This window comes from Aegilops tauschii, chromosome 4 (assembly GCF_002575655.3).
Source record: "Aegilops tauschii subsp. strangulata cultivar AL8/78 chromosome 4, Aet v6.0, whole genome shotgun sequence".
Classification (NCBI taxonomy): domain Eukaryota; kingdom Viridiplantae; phylum Streptophyta; class Magnoliopsida; order Poales; family Poaceae; genus Aegilops; species Aegilops tauschii.
The window spans coordinates 477634479-477651945 of NC_053038.3; the positions used below are offsets into that span (position 1 = coordinate 477634479).

The 17467-nt window shown below is 44.6% G+C and overlaps 1 pseudogene; it reads right to left on the bottom strand.

Annotated features, from left to right (window-relative positions):
- Nucleotides 1-432: 432 nt before the first annotated feature.
- On the bottom strand, nt 433-1672 carry LOC109731709 (uncharacterized; annotated as a pseudogene).
- Between the last annotated feature and the right edge of the window lie 15795 nt (nt 1673-17467).

The window sequence follows — 17467 nt, forward strand, 5'->3', positions numbered from 1 at the left end:
GCTTGATGACAGTCACAAGTGGCGGTGACAGGTGCTTCGCTCGGTGCCAGAGAGGGTTCGTCAGAAGCGGGAGGAGGAAGACAAATGTGAGGAAGAAAAAAGATGCGAGGCTGCTCGGATGGAGAAGAGAAAAGTGACTTAAACAGATTTTTTTTCTTTCAACAGCCTACGAATTTAATTTTGATTTACAAGTTTGTGGAATGAATGTATAATTGATATGTACTATGTCGATGTCAAGATTATTTTTCAAGATTTCTAGATGCACATTTTGACTAGCTAGTGCACTAGCACGCCTCATGTATCTAGTGAATCATCCGAAATGTCCAAGATAAAACATCACATGAAAACTAAGGGAAATGAACTTACTATGAAAAATAAATATGCACTATTTAGTTTACGTATCAAGAGCAGGCATTGTTGATACAAAAGTAGGAAGAAATGCACACAAGGAGTATCAAGTATACACGGGAACATAATCACAACCGGGCAGGTATGCTAATTGCACGGAAACGGTTTTAGTACATTGAAGTCGAACATGAAAACCCAAAACTGCGAAGTTTTTACAGCATCAACAAGGTGTTTTTTTTTTTGTTTTTTTTTTAAGAGGGAGAGATTATCAACAAGGTGTGTCCGAGTGTCCTATCCTGTCGTCTTCGATGATACAGTACAGTACTACTCTACTTGCACGCGCGCGCTGTCCTCGGCGAGACAGTCATGGTCGCCAAAGCTCCAGAGCCCCAGCTGGCTGTCGTCGATCTTCTCAGCATCGGCGCCGAACAGGCCATCCAGCCACTCGTACGAGCTGCTGTCCAAGAAGCCGAATTGGTCATCGAACACGAAAGGATCTAACAGTTGGTCGGCGGAGTCGTCGGCCGCTGCCGGCAGAACCGCGTCGGCTTCGATCCGGGGCCGCTTCTTGGCGCTGCCCAGGTCGACGACAGAGTGGCTGGACTCCACTTCAGCATGGACAGATTGCGCCATGACCTCGCCGGACGCGGACATGCCCTGCCATGAGAAGTCCGGCAGGGCGCCGCTGGATTCGGAGCTCATCCCGCCGGCATGCGCTGCTCCAGCATCACCCTCTTCGTCGTCGTCGAGGTCAATAACAACGAACGGTGTCGGTTTCGCGGCTACACGGCACTTGGGTGCGCTTGTTGTGGGCGAGGAGGGGAAGTTGAGCCTGGCGTTGGCGCCGCGGAAGTCGCGGGCGGCGTCGTCGTAGGCGTGCGCGGCGTCGTCGGCGGAGGGGAAGGTGCCGAGCCAGAACCGGACGCCCTTGACGGGGTCGCGGATCTCTGCCGCCCATTTGCCCCACGGCCGGCGCCGGACGCCCCTGTACTGCGCCGGCCTACTGCCGCCGACCCCGAGCACTGGCGCACCTCCTCCTCCTCCTCAGAGTCCTCGTCGAAGCGCTTGAAAGCAGCCTCGAAGTCGTCCACCCTCTGCCGCTTGGGCAAGAGGTGGACCGCCGTGACGCTCCTGGGCGGCGCGCTCGGTATGAGCTCGGCGAGGATTGCACCGCGGCACATCTTTGTTCACTTCTCGCTGTGTGTACGTGACTAAGGTATACGTGCCTGCGTGCCCTGGCCTGTCGGTCGCTACCCTGTTTCTTACGTACTTGAGTGACGACCTCAGAGCAGCTTGATCAAGGTTGTGCGTGCGGTAGTGTTGCGTTTGGTCGTGGTGTCCGGAGGTAATATATAGACGGCGAGCCGCTTGGAGGGGCCGAGGGGGCAGAGTCTCCAAAATTCATGGCGGATAAGAGCATGTCCAACGGCCGTGCTTCGCGCCGCGCGCTAAAAACTAGTTTGCCGCGTGGCGTTCGTCTGGTTTTGCGCGGCCGCCAGCGCTGGCTCCAACAGCCGCGCTAAAATGCAGCGCGCGCCGTTCCAGCACAGCGCAAAAAATGCAGCGCGTGCGACTCGCCGGGGCATTGCATAAATGGCATTTTGGACCCAAAATGAAGTTGAAACATTCAAAATGCAATGAACATGACATATAAAATTTCACACAAAGAAGTTGATGAAGAAAAGTTCATGCCCACAAGTTCAAAATCATGCCCACAAGTTCATCCAACCAAGTTCAAAATGCAAATCAAGTTCAAGACACAAATGAAAGACACATCAATCCTCGTCATCGTCTTCGTCCTTGTCCTTATCTTCGGAAGACGATTCTTCCGCCTCCGAAGATGCATCTTCCTCCCTCTCCTCATCGCGCACCGCATCACGTGAAGCTCCGACGGTGTTGGCAAGATTTTCAACGGCATCTTCATGAAAATGTGTGTGAGGAGGCACATCGAAAGACATTCCGCCCATGGCGGCCGGAGGTGCACCCATGCCTCCCATGAGAGAAGCAAAACTCATGCCTCCCATGGTGGCCATAGCGTCGGGGGTGCTCCAAAGCCACCCATGCCTCCCATGACACCTAAACCGCCCACGGTACCTCCGAAGCCACCCATGCCATCCATGGCGCCGAGGCCACCGCCACCCATTGCACGAACCATGGCTTTTTTTGGATCAAGACTTCTGCACGGGCAAGATTGACATACTCCTTTTGCGCCGCATTGAGGTTAGATGTGTCCAAGAAGAACAAGTGCTTCTCCCATTCCAACAATCTAGTTCGCTCCTCATTGCTCACCTTCCTCTCCTCCAAAGCCACCTTCCTCTCCTCGGCCGCCACCCTCCTCTCCTCGGCCGCCAACCTCCTCTCCTCGGCCGCGGCATCTTGGTTCCTTGCCATTTTCCTCACCTCGTTGGCTTCTTTTCTTGCCTTCACAATAGCTTCTATAGCATTTTTGAGCTCATCATCTCCTTTCCTCTTCTTCTTTTCGGTTTTGTCTTTCTTGCACCCATCCGGACGCTTTGGCTTCGAGTATGAAACCGAGTTGGGTGTGGGGCTTCTCTTGCCGTCATCACTTGATGCAGCACCCTCCTCATCATCATCATCCAACTCAATTGTTTGCTTGCGTTTGTTGCTCAAATGCAAATCATCCAAATCTTCACGCTTCTTCCATTTCTCATCATCCTTCAACACGTTATAGCAATAGGGCAAGGTAAAGACCCTTCCTTTCTTGATCTTCCCCTTCTTGGTTTTCCTCTCCTCTTCTTTGAACAAGTTTTGTGCAATGTTGTACTACATGAAAACAAAGCAAGTTAGCACCAACAACAAGTACGATGAACATGTATGAAATGCCACTTACTCTATCGTCCTCATTTGTGCCACTTGGGTTCAACTTGTCAACCGCCTTTTGACAGGCCGCCCACCTTTGACAATCCGAGTTGATTGTCGACCATCAGGACCGAAGTGATCTCTCGGAGCGGTCAATTCCACTCACGTTGTGAACATCAAAGTGTTCTTTCATCCGCCCCCAATAAGCATCTCTACTTTGATCACCTCCAACGGATGGATCCCTCGACACTTGCAACCAAGTATTGCATAGTAAGATGTCATCGGCGTTGGTGTAATTGCCCGCTCTTCCTTTCGGTGCGTCGACAATGCCCTCACCCTCCTCGTCCAACTCGAACTCATGGTCTTCGAAATGCATGTCATTGGTTTGAGACCAATGCGAATTGTTGGAGCCAACACCCATAGTTGACATGTATGCATCATCATTGAGACTACAAAGTTTTTTGAACAATGCAAATAAGGTATCTATATGTGAATGCATTGAAAAATAACAAGAAAAGAAAAGTTGGAATTTTTTTACCTTGGGGGCATTTCGTCGAACATGTTGTGCGCGTCGGCCGCCGGCTCAACGAGTGAGCTCGCCGGCGCTTCGGTAGCCGTCGCGCCCGTCGCACGCCCTGCAAGCTTCTTCCTCCTCGCCTTCGAGGTGCCGGAGCCGTCCGCCGCCTTGTTCTTCTTCGCCGACGTCTTGCCCTTCTTAGGCCGCGCCGCACTGGGGAGCTTCGAGGAGGGGGCGGCGGCTCGGGCCGGCGCCGGCGCGACGCCACCCGCCACCGAGGTCATCCGCGGCGGCATGAAGAGGCCGCGCGCGAGGCCGATGGTCGGAGGAGCTCCGGCGGAGGCGAGGCCAACGCCACCCGGGCTAGGGTTTGCGGTGGCAGCGGTGGAGGGGTCGCGGCTATAGGATGGGGTGAGCGGGGTGCCGGCGCGTGCGTCCATGGGGTGCAGTTCGCAGGCGCCGGCGCGCGCGGGGCGTAGGAGGCGGAGAAGAGAGAGTGCAGCGCGAGCGCTCGAGTGTGCCGCGCGCGGAAGCGGGCGCCCCAAATACACTGCGCGAAATAGCGAATCCGACCACGCGCCCAACTCCTTATACCGCGCGCGCGGTTATTGCGCGCCCGCTAGAGCCACCCGCCGGGTTACGCGCGCGCGAAACTGGCCAAATTTGTGACGCGACGCTTATTTAGCGCAGCTGTTGGAGATGCTTTAAGGACGTGCGGCGGGAAACGGCCATGAAGAGCCGATGCATGCATTTAGTACAAGACGACAACCCCACACTTGCGAATGTCTATCCTGTAGTGTAGCTGCAGCCACCGGAGCAAGGATACTTTCCCCAAAACCTGGCCTGCACGGCGTGCTAGTTTTGCCGTAACACGGTATTGTCAAGTGGACGATTTAGTTAACCCATGGTGCTTAAAGCTAGCTTTATTCGTAGTGTGTATTACTCCCTCCGTCTGAAAAAACTTGTCCCTCGAATGATACAAAGGATGGTTACCACAACTATTGTTCTTCCCGTGACAAGTTACTTTTCAGCCGGCGAAGAAATGACAGCTACTCTATGGATTTGTTTGGTTGCCTACATTTCCCTCGGCCAGGCCCGCGCGGGAAGATTGTGGCCCGTTTGGTTGCTCGCATACATTATTGAGCCTGCATCATATGAAGTTTAAACCACGGGGCATGACTCGCTGGAAACGGTCAGATCGATAGTTTCCAGCGAGACAGGCCGAGCTGAGCCACAGCAAGCGCATATGGGTGGGCCCTTGCACGAGAGGAGGCTGAAGGGATGCGAGCTAGTATAAAGGTTGTGCGTGCCATCTTCTCCTAACTTCACTAACTTCCTCTCTAATCCCCTTCTTCCTCGTTCCTACCGATCTACACAACGATGCTTCAATTCGAGAAAAGGTCTACACGAAAAAGATGCACATCGATGTTATAGTTCCATTCAGGCGATCAGTTTGTAGTTTCGTCAACTGTATATCACTGGTACGCGTCGGTTCTATACAAACAGTTTTTAACCCCTTTCTGCAACAGCGTTTGGAACCGTCACCAAGTGAGTGTGGGCGATAGGGGGTCCTTCCCACACGACCCAGAAACCGTCGGGGATATGCCCTCCTGGCACACACGCTCGGCAAAATAAGGTCGTGTGCGACCGACGAGTGCTCAAATACGGTAATACGTACAGTACAGCTAAAAAAATATAATTATACAAGCGAAATTGTTTCCGGTCGCAAGTACATCCCACAAAGTCAGTTCCCGCTAAACGTTTCCATTCGTATGTACATCCCACACAGTCGCTCCAAGGAAAACGTTTCCGTTCACAGGTACATCACACACAATTTTCCCCATTAAATCGTTTGTGATAGCGTTGCCATTGCACACGATATTAACAATTTTATCGTTTGTGTTATTGAATGCACCACACATGGTGCGTAGAAGAAACTGTGTGGCAAAGGCTGTCCATCACACATAGTTTTTATGTGGTAAACGTTTGCGCAAGGTGGCCTAACGCAAACAGTTTTTAAGAGGATGTTGTGTGTGCGGTGTAGATTAATCGCACACGTAGTGGATCCTATAAACATTTCTGATCTCCACGTCTATCGCAGACGTTTCGCTTTCGCAAACCGCGTGCAGTGTAATCCCTAATTAATCCTTAATTTTAAAATCACATGTTTTGAATTTGAAAGTAGGCAATCACTTATTTCACATCCAACCATGTTTATTTCAAATATATGTTCAACCACGAATGCATAATTCGATGCACAGGTACATATACTGAAGAACTACAGAAGCACCAAGTAAAGAATGATGAACCACAGTTGTACTAAAGACTGTAAAAAGAGAGGCGAAAGACATTCTGGTCGCTGGAGAAGGTAAAGCGAAATGCCCATATTGTGCCCTCCTCCATGCGTAATGCGCGCACGACTCTAGGCCAACCCCTTGTGAAGGCTGCCCGTCCATCCTTCACTGTCTTCATTACGACTTCTTGATACTCATTGTAGTACGGATGAAATACTTTAACCTTCATTGCGTATCCACCAATCATATACTTTGCGAGGTAATCTTGAGTGAACTGCTTCGGGAACCACTATGAACGAAAAAGATTCAGACATTGTTGTCTAACAACTCATTATGTGCAGTAAAAAGAGAAGGTTGTAGAGTTTGTAGTTACCATCCTACAGCTCACTGTTGTGTTGGATAGAGCATAAACAAATAATTGCTTGCCACCATTCGTATCTTTTTGCTAATAATCCTTATTAGTTTCCTCACTTGATGCTTGTTCATGAATATCTCATTGCCCCATACGCAAAAAGGGTCGATGCGTGGATCCTTGCCAAGGGCATATGTACCTACAAGCAACAAATCAATATTAGAATCTAACAAGTGTCCAGGCCTGAATCTATATGCACTACATTATGGAACGACAGGGGGAGTACAAGCCGAGGGATGAAGCTAACCTCGGCGAAAAATGGTGGCTACTCCCATTGTTGTCCTACATAAGTAGTGGAAAGGCATGATAAGTACAGCAACCTTAACATCAAACAAATATAGCAAAGGTAAACAACATCATCTCCAAATGATAGCTTGAATGTGTTGGTTTCAGCATGCTGTTAAAGCATATATAAAATGGAAGGCAATGTTACCGACAGCAGGCTTAACAGCCATCAAATATTGCAATTCAAACTGGTATTGTTGAAAATGAATAGAACGTAGGTAATGCTTAAACATCACACTGGATAAATGTGTAAAACTGAAATAAAGGGCATGTGTTAACTACACCAGGAATAACTGGAACCAAATATAGCCGTTCAAACTGGTATTGATGTAGTCCAGCGGCACTGTTCCGACTTGCACATAGTGAACAACACATTGTGAATGACGGAAATAAAAAAGGCATAAATGACCTGTATAACAACCAAATATAGCCATTGAAAACTGGACAGTCTCACTGCAACCAACCTAACAAGCAAATACAAATAAACAGGGCATATGCTTGAAAACTGGACAAATGCTCACTGCAACCAACCTAGCAAGCAGATACAGATAAACAAGGCATTTGCTTGATAACTGGACAAATGCTAAAGCAACCTAACAACCAAATACAGATAAACAAGGCAACTGCTTGATAACTGGACAAATGCTCACTGCAACCAAACTAAGAACCAAATACATATAAACATGGCATCTGCCTGATAACTGGAAAAATGCTCACTAAAACCAACCTAACAACCAAATACAGATAAACAAGGCATCTACTCACTATAAACAACCAAATATAGCCATTCTTGAAACTGAAGTGGACAATTCATACTTAAACATCACATAGCCCTATTGAACAATACATTTTTACATAACTGAAATAATTAAACACGGCACAGTTAAAGCACCGCACGACAAATGCTACAACAACAAACGGTACGGGTTGGCAAGCTAGAAAAGGTAAGATTTGCTGATAGGATGTTGCATCACATTTCATGGACGGGATCCTTCCAGTTGGAAGAGCACAGACCCATGGTGCGCTCTCTGATGCCACAGATGGGCTGTTTCACCTTGGAAGAACCTTCGTGGGTGCCCTCCTCGTGGTCGTGGTCGATGAGATCTGACTTGGCAATTTAGGATCACAAGCCGCCGCTGTAGAACGTGTCCTTCAGAAATGATAAAATGGGCTCGATGGCGTATAAAGATCGCAAATCCTTGACCGCTTGGTGGAGGAGATCAGCGGCAGGGCCGTCGAAGAGATTGACGGTGGTTGAACCAGAGGGGTTGGGGATGGACCACTTAACCTGTGACATGGCCCGCGTGAAGCCGTTGCTGTGGACAAGCTTGATGTCGTAGCCTGCTCTCCCGAGATACAGTAATACGCTAGCCCGCTGACATGAAGCCTTCGGCATGGCAACGTAGTCAACGTCTTCACAGGCTCCGCCGCGACGTGTTGCTCCGGGATCGACAGGTCGGGGCGAACGGTGGCCACCTCGCCAACTTCAGCCGGAGAGGCCATGATAAACCTCTTCTTGGCCGAAGGCTCGTCGGGCTCCCCGGGATACGTGGTCGAGCTTAGACTGCGACATTCTGGAGCAGGGGATGTGGATTTGGCGGGGAGGGACACCGCAAGCCTCATCTAAAAACTCAGGGGAGTGGGGCGACGGTATGGGAATCGCTGGGTAACCTGAACTTTATTATCTAAGCTAGGAGGAATGGGCAGACCGGAAGGGGTTGGCGGCGACCGCGAGCTAGGGTTCGAGGGGGGGAGGGGGTGTTTGAGGATACGCCGCGTCTACCGAAAATTTTAGTAATGGTGGGTGGAGACGGTGGTGGACGAGGGAGGGCGACGGTTCAAATGCGTCGGCTACTGCAATTTTACTATAAGGTCGGTGCTGGAGGAGTGTGGGCGACGGTTGAAGTATGGCGGCTACTAAAATTTGGGTAAAGGAATTGATGCGGGGTGGGAGTGCCCAAGATCGCGCACGATCCAATAACAATATGCGTGTATGATAATAAGGAAAAGTGGCGGAACCGCCGATTTTTGCAATGCTCAAGGCGGGTAGTTTGTTTTTATAGTTCTACCTAGCTGGACTATCGCACACGGTTCGTCCTAATTTCCAAATAAACTTACCCGCCTTTAGCTTGCACATGAGGTGATTTTACAGCGCACTTGCATCGGGCACGGTTAAGCCAGTACCTCCACCCTTTGCTCGCGCTTGCGCGGTCATGGTGATTTTATAGTGCACTTGCATCGCACACGGTTGAGCCAGTACCTCCACCTTTGCTCGCGCTTGCGCAGGCATGGTGATTCACATCGCACTTGTATCGCACACGCCAAAAAAGTTAGAGAGGGTCAGAAGACAGCCACACCAGCATGTGGCCCAAATATATATGAGGGAAAAGGGTGGTTTGTGATGTTCAAAATTCCAATGCACAACTTTGACCGCGCGGGCCCATGGTTGGGCGCGTCGTCGACGATGATGAGAGGGGCCAGAAGTCAAGAACCACCTGGAATATTGGGGATGTTTAAAACTTTAAATACACAATGCATAACTTTGGTGGCACCTGCATCGCAAACCCGAAAGCACCCTTGGATATATCTATAATGACATAATGTCGTACCTAGCTAGGATGCTTGGCCCACCATGATACGTCTCCAACGTATCAGTAATTTATGAAGTATTCATGCCATGTTTACAATAATTTTATATGGTTTTGGTAGGATTTGCATGGAACTAACCCGGACTGACGATGTTTCCAGCAGAACTATCATGGTGTTGTTTTTTGTGCAGAAATGAAAGTTCTCCAAATGAGGTGAAACTTTTTGACGATTTTTTTGGAACAAAAGAGACACCCGAAGCTTCGTGGAGGGCCAGAAGGTGAAGGAGTAGGGCACAAGACACCGGGGCGCGCCTGGTGGGCCCAGTTTGCCCCAGTGGGTTGTGCTCACCTCGAGGCCCATCTTAGCGTGAAACCAACGCCAAAAAATCCTATAAATAGAGAAACCATCAGAAATAGCCCTAGATGAGAAGTTCCGCCGCCGCAAGGCTCTGTAGCCACCGAAAACCAATCTAGACCCCATTCCGGCACCCTGTTGGAGGGGGGATGATCTCCGGTGGCCATCTTCATCATCCTGGCGGCCACCACGATGAGGAGGGAGTAGTCCACCGTCGAGGCTGAGGGTTTGTACCAGTAGCTATGTGTTTGATTGCTCTCTCTCTCTCATGTTCTTGAGATGTCACGATCTTGATGTATCGCGGGCTTTGTTAATATAGTCGGATCATATGGTGTTTTCGCCTCTCTATCTTGTTGTGATGAATTGAGTTTTTCCCTTTGAGATTTCGTTGTTATCGGATTGAATACTTTTATGGATTTGAGAACACTTGATATATGTCTTGCAATTGAATACTCGTGGTGACAATGGGGTATCGTATTGATTCACTTGATATATGTTTTGGCACTCAATTCGCGGATTCCCGAGGTGACATTGGGGTAATCTATGCATAGGGGTTGATGCACGTTCTTGTCTTTAGTTTCTCCAGTAGAAATCTTGGGGCACTCTTTGAAGTTCTTTGTGTTGGATTGAGTATTATGAATATGAATTTGCTTTGGTATTATTTTAGTACGAACTCTAGGATAGATCAAACGGAAAGAATAGCTTTGTGTTGTTTTAGTATGAACTCTTGAATAGATCGAACGGAAAGAATAGCTTTGAGGTGGTTTCGTACCCTACAAACAATTTATTCTTATGTTCTCCGTTAGATAGGAACATTGGAGTGATTCTTCATCGCACTTTGAGGGATGGTTATATGATCCAATTATATTAGCATTGTTGAGAGATTGCACTAGCGAAAGTACGGACCCTAGGCCATGTTTTCAGCCATTGCAATACCGTTTTTGTGCCCGTTTACTATTTGCTATCTTGTTATTTTTACTTATTCAGATTATAAAAATATGTTTCTACCATCAATATTACACTTTTATCACCATCTCTTCGCCGAAGTAGTGCACCTATACAATTTGCCATTGTATTGGGTGTGTTGGGGACACAAGAGATTTCTTGTATTTGGTTGCAGGGTTGTTCGAGAGAGACCATCTTCATCCTACACCTCCAACGGATTGATAAACCTTAGGTCATCCACTTGAGGGAAAATTGCTACTGGCTACAAAACTCTGCGCTTGGAGGCCCTACACGAGTCTACAAGAATAAAGTTGCAAAGTAGACATCAAGCTCTTTTCTGGCGCCATTGCCGGGGAGGTGAGTGCTTGAAGGTATATCTTTAGATCTTGCAATTGAATCTTTTAGTTTCTAGTTTTATCACTAGTTTGGTTTATAAAAGAAAACTACAAAAAAATGGAATTGAGGTTGCATCATATATTGATCATCTTTATAATATGTTTCTTGAAAATGATGGATCGGAAAATTGTGCTCAATTGTTAGAAGAAGAAGTCAATAAAATGTTTGGCACAAAATATTTGAATGATGAGTATGATTGCAATGTTTTTGGTATGGACTCTTTGAATATCCATGATGGTGATCATATGCAAAGTCATAAGCTTGGGGATGCTATGTTTGATGAAGATGATATTTTTTGTCCCCCAAGTTTTGATGAGAAAAATTATTATGATGATAGAATGCCTCCTATTTTTGATGATTACAATGATGAAAGTGGATTTGGAGAGGTCATGACTTTATTTAATGATGATTCCACTATTTCGGAAGAGATTCCAATTGATTATGAAAACAAAGTTGCTATCTATGATGATTATGGTGATGACATGTATGCTATAAGGAATAATGATAACCATGAAACTTGTCATCATGATTTCAATTTTCAATCCCATGATAGTTATTTTGTTGAGTTTGCGCCCACTAGTATTCATGAGAATAAATTTGCTTATGTGGAGAGTAATAAATTCTCTATGCTTGTGGATAATGAAAAGAGTGCTTTATGTGATAGTTATATTGTTGAATTCATTCATGATGCTACTTTAAATTATTATGAGGGAGGAACATATGCTTTTAGGAATTGCAATAATATGAAGTTTCCTCTCTACGTGTTGAAAATCTTGAAGATATGTTTGTTTTGCCTTCCTATGCTAGTTGATTCTTGCTCCCAAAAGTTATTTGCTCACAAAATCCCTGTGCATAGGAAGTGGGTTAGGCTTAAATGTGCTTGCCTTGTGTTTCATGATGCTCTTTTTATGTTTCAATTCATATCTTTTATGCGAGCATCATTAAAATCATCATGCCTAGCTAAAAGGCATTAAAGAAAAGCGCTTGTTGGGAGACAACCCAACACTTTTACCTATTGTTTTTGTGTGTTAACATGATTAAGCTACTGTAGTAATCATGTTTTATTGCTTTTGTTTTAAAAAAGTGCCAAGTAAAGCCTATGGGATAGCGTGGATGATAGTTGACATGAATCTGTGCAAAAACAGAAACTTTTGCGCTCAGTCCAGAAAATTTGAAAATTCATTGGAACGTGCTTTTGATCTGGAATTTTTACAGGTGATATATATACAAATTCTCTAGGTTGTCCTAATTTTTTAGAATTTTTGGAGTATCAAAAGTATGGTTGGAGTACAGATTACTATAGACTATTCTGTTTTTGACAGATTCTGTTTTCAATGCATAGTTTGCTTGTTTCCTAGTTTCTATAGCTTATATTGCTAAATATAAATTGTGGAAATGATATGCTACCATAGGCATTGTGTGGAAACAATTATGAATCTTGTCTTTGATAGTACCAAAGTGAAATGGTTGCTCTTTATCATACTAACCTATCTCACGAAGTTCCGTTAAGTTTTGTGTGATTGAAGTTTTCAAGTTTTGTGTGAGATGTCGATATGGGGAGAATAAGGAGTGACAAGACCCTAAGCTTGGGGATGCCCAAGGCATCCCAAGGAAATATTCAAGGAAGATCCAAGCAACTAAGCTTAGGGATGCCCCGGAAGGCATCCCCTATTTCGTCTCCAACATTATCGGTAACCTCACTTGGAGCTGCATTTTTATTCGTCACATGATATGTGTTTTACTTGGACCATTATTTTCTTTTGCTAGGATTTTCTTGCTGTTATTTAGAATAATTTTTTGCATCTTTCTTTTCAATAAAAATGTCAAGGATAGCCTTTACCATGCTTATTTTGCAAGTCTACATGTTGCTATTTCAAAACAGAAAGTTTATCATTGTTGCAAAAATTCCCTAGAAAATTCAGAATATAATAAAATGTTGAAACTTTTTGCACAGTAAGCTTTGATAAATTCTCTGCAGTGTGGTAAATTTTCATAATTTTTGGATTTAGGGAAGTATTGATACTCTTGCATTCTTTACAGACTGTACTGTTTTGGCAGATTGCTGTTATGTTTGCATTTTTTGCATATGTTTGCTTGTTTAATGATTCTATTTGAGGATAGAAGTATTAAATATGCAGAGGCATTTAGTATGCAATGTTGAATAATAATTTTGGTGATTTGCTACAGTACAGAATGATAAGGTTTTTGCATTGGTTTATACTAACTTATCTCACGAGTTCTTGTTGAATTTTCTGTGGATGAAGTTTTTGAGATTTAGGGAAACCGTGATATGAGAGGAATTAAGGAGACACAAAAGCTCAAGCTTGCGGATTCCCAAGGCCTCCCAAGATAATATTTCAAGAAGTCTCAAGCATCTAAGCTTGGGGATGCCCCGGTAGGCATCCCACCTTTCTTCATCAACAATTATCGGTTAATACCGGTTGAGCCTAAGTTTTTGCTTCTTCACATGAGTTGTGCTATTCTTGGAGTGTCATTTTGTTTTGTTTTTCTTTCTGTTTTAATAAAATACTTAGAACTGAAAGTTTTTAAATAAAATAGAATCCTCAAATAGTTGCCAGGAGAGGCTAGGTAAGCGGCACTCACATCCCGTCACCGAAGCTCTTTTGTATGGATTGCTCTAGTGCTTCACTTATATCTTTTTGAGCATGGTGTGCTTTAGTATTTTTGAAGAAATTCTCTCTTGCTTCACTTAAATTAATTTGAGAGAAAGAAATATTATGCTCATGATTTTCACTTATATTTGTTTGAGCTTATCAAAAGCAACATATGAAAATTAGTCCCAAAGTGATAGATATCCAAGAAGGATATAATAAAAACTTTCATGAAGATCATTGGAAAAAATAAACTTGGTTCCTTGTAATAGTTTTGAGATATGATGATGTGATATGTCAGTCATGTTGATGAGTAATTATGCTTCAGTAAGAATATTGGTGTTAAGGTCTGTGATTCCCTATGCAAGCACGAAAGTCAATAGTCATGCAATGAAATTACATCCTACTTGTGGTGCATCATTCGGTGTTAATTATGCTTAATGCTCGCTTATGAGATTATTTGTTTCTTGGTTGGTCGCTTCTCAATCTTTTGCTAGCCTTCATTTTGCACTAAGTATGATCACTACTTGTGCATCCAAAATCCTTTAAACTAGTTTTGCCACATGAGTCCACTATATCTACCTATATGTGGTATTCTTTTGCCGCTCTAAGAAAATTTGTACGTGCCATCTCTAATTTTCGAAATAAATTTCTCTTTTGTGTGCTCGTACGGTCGTACCGCTCGCGAGACGGTGAGGGGTGGCCAATATTTTCCATGCTAGATGTGTTATTCTCACGACGAGTGTTTATTCACTTGTCATTGCACGAGAGTAAGGCAAAGGTATTAGGGATGCCCAGTCCTGAAATGAAAAATGAATTTACTTTATGTTGTCAAATAATAAATTCCTTGGAAAGTGTTGGTATGGAGGGCACCCATGGATACGGTTAGCCATGGAAAGTGAAAGTATGGTGGAAAAAGGAATAAACTTTATTTTCTGTTTGGGAACCGCCTATGATATATATAGCATGGAAAGTGTTGGGAGCTCTAAGTCGTTTTCGTTGGTGGGAAAAGTATACCTCCCAAAATGTTTTTATCTCTAAGTTTTTAGCTTTGAGCTCTGGCACCTCTACAAATCCCTACTTCCCTCTACGAAGGGCCTTTCTTTTACTTTATGCATTTTTTATTTTTTATTTGAGTCTCCATCTTCTGTTATAAAGCACCAACTAGGAGGCACTATGATCGTACTTGAGCATTGGGTGTAGCTAATATGCGAGTGTGTTTCATGAATGGATCACTGATTGAGCATGATGGGCTAGGGATAACTTATTTTAGCGTTAATATTTTGAAAGACATTGTTGCTTGTTGATATGCTTGAGTATTTAAGTCTCATGTCAAAACTAGACTATTGCTTTGAACCATATAAAAGTCCAAAAATGTCCATGCTATAAAGGAAAGAGTATATGATAAACATGCTAGGTAGCATTCCGCATCAAAAATTCTGTTTTCAATTGCTACTTTAACATGAGAAGTTTTTATGAGAAATAATTGTTGTTATGATGCTAGGAAAAGTGATTGAAATTATCATTGATCAAACTTGTGCACTTTGCTAGAATTCACACTTCATAAATTATTTCTTTTATCATTTACCTACTCAAGGACGAGTAGGAATTAAGCTTGGGGATGCTGATACGTCTCCAACGTATCTATAATTTATGAAGTATTCATGCCATGTTTACAATAATTTTATATAGTTTTGGTATGATTTGCATGGAACTAACCCGGCCTGACGTTGTTTTCAGCAAAACTATCGCGGTGTTGTTTTTTGTGCATAAATGAAAGTTCTCCAAATGAGCTGAAACTTTTTGACGATTTTTTTGGAACAAAAGAGAACCCCGAAGCTTCGTGGAAGGACCAGAAGGTGAAGGAGTAGGGCACAAGACACCGGGGCGCGCCTGGTGGGCCCGGCTTCCCCCTGTGGGTTGTGCTCACCTTGAGGCCCATCTTAGCGTGAAACCAACGCCAAAAAATCCTATAAATAGAGAAACAATCAGAAATAGCCCTACATTAGAAGTTCCGCCGCCGCAAGGCTCTGTAGCCACGGAAAACCAGTGTAGACCCCATTCCGGCACCCTGCCGGAGGGGGGATCATCTTCGGTGGATATCTTCATCATCCCGGCGGCCACCACGATGAGGAGGGAGTAGTCCACCCTCGGGGCTGAGGGTTTGTACTGGTAGCTATGTGTTTAATCTCTCTCTCTCTCTCTCTCTCGTGTTCTTGAGATGTCACGATCTTGATGTATCGCGGGCTTTGTTAATATAGTCGGATCATATGGTGTTTTCCCCTCTCTATCTTGTTGTGATGAATTGAGTTTTTCCCTTTGAGAATTCGTTGTTATCGGATTGAATACTTTTATGGATTTGAGAACACTTGATATATGTCTTGCAATTGAATACTCGTGGTGACAATGGTGTATCGTATTGATTCACTTGATATATGTTCTCAACTCGCGGATTCCCGAGGTGACATTGGGGTAATCTATGCATAGGGGTTGATGCACGTTCTTGTCTTTAGTTTCTCCAGTAGAATTCTTGGGGCACTCTTTGAAGTTCTTTGTGTTGGATTGAGTATTATGAATATGAATTTTCTTTGGTGTTATTTTAGTACAAACTCTAGGATAGATCGAACGGAAAGAATAGCTTTGTGTTATTTTAGTACGAACTCTTGAATAGATCGAATGGAAAGAATAGCTTTGAGGTGGTTTCGTACCCTACAAACAATTTATTCTGATGTTCTCCACTAGATAGGAACATTGGAGTGATTCTTCATCCCACTTTGAGGGATGGTTATATGATCCAATTATATTAGCATTGTTGAGAGATTGCACTAGCGAAAGTACGGACCCTAGGCCTTGTTTTCAAGCATTGCAATACCGTTTTTGTGCCCGTTTACTATTTGCTACCTTGCTGTTTTTATTTATTCAGATTATAAAAATATATTTCTACCACCAATATTACATTTTTATCACCATCTCTTCGCCGAACTAGTGCACCTATACAATTTGCCATTGTATTGGATGTGTTGGGGACACAAGAGATTTCTTGTATTTGGTTGCAGGGTTGTTCGAGAGAGACCATCTTCATACTACACCTCCCATGGATTGATAAACCTTAGGTCATCCACTTGAGGGAAAATTGTACTGTCCTACAAAACTCTGCGCTTGGAGGCCCAACACGAGTCTACAAGAATAAAGTCGCGTAGTAGACATCACACCACCTCCCACTTCGTGTCAGCGGGGCGGATGCACGTAATGATCGATACTTTGGTCGTACATGCATGTCGCCATGACCTACCATAAGACGGACCAATGAATCTATCGTTTGGTCAAACGACAGCTGTTGTTGTCGATAAACCGCTTGGGCCAATAGATTGAACCATCATAAAAATCGCACGAGAGGGACCACAAAACCTGCACCTCTTGCATGCGGCCCAAAATGATGTACATTGGGAAGGGGTGATATGTGTTTTCAATATAGAATAATGTACAATTTAGATGTGGTGCCTACCTCTCGATACATACAACAACCATGAAGGCTAGGTAGTTAAGGACGAGATACGCAGGGTATGATGTAGGTCGAACCCAGCAATCCGAGCATGTTGGAGGGAATCCTGACAATGCAAGATCTCGAGCTTTGGTTGAGCGACATGTGACGGTGACCGGCCCTAACACGAACTAGGAGGAATCCATTCATGGCCAACACATACCCCTTATTATCGATCAAAGGGATGATATATATATATATACACTCGAGGAGCCCACAGATATGCGTGTCGTCACAAGAAACCGCATAAGGGAGACGTGGTCGATCAGAAGACCCCGTATACACTGCATGCGGCCCGAATATATGTATGGGTACGGTGGTGTGTGATGTGTTTAAATCCCGAATGCACAACTT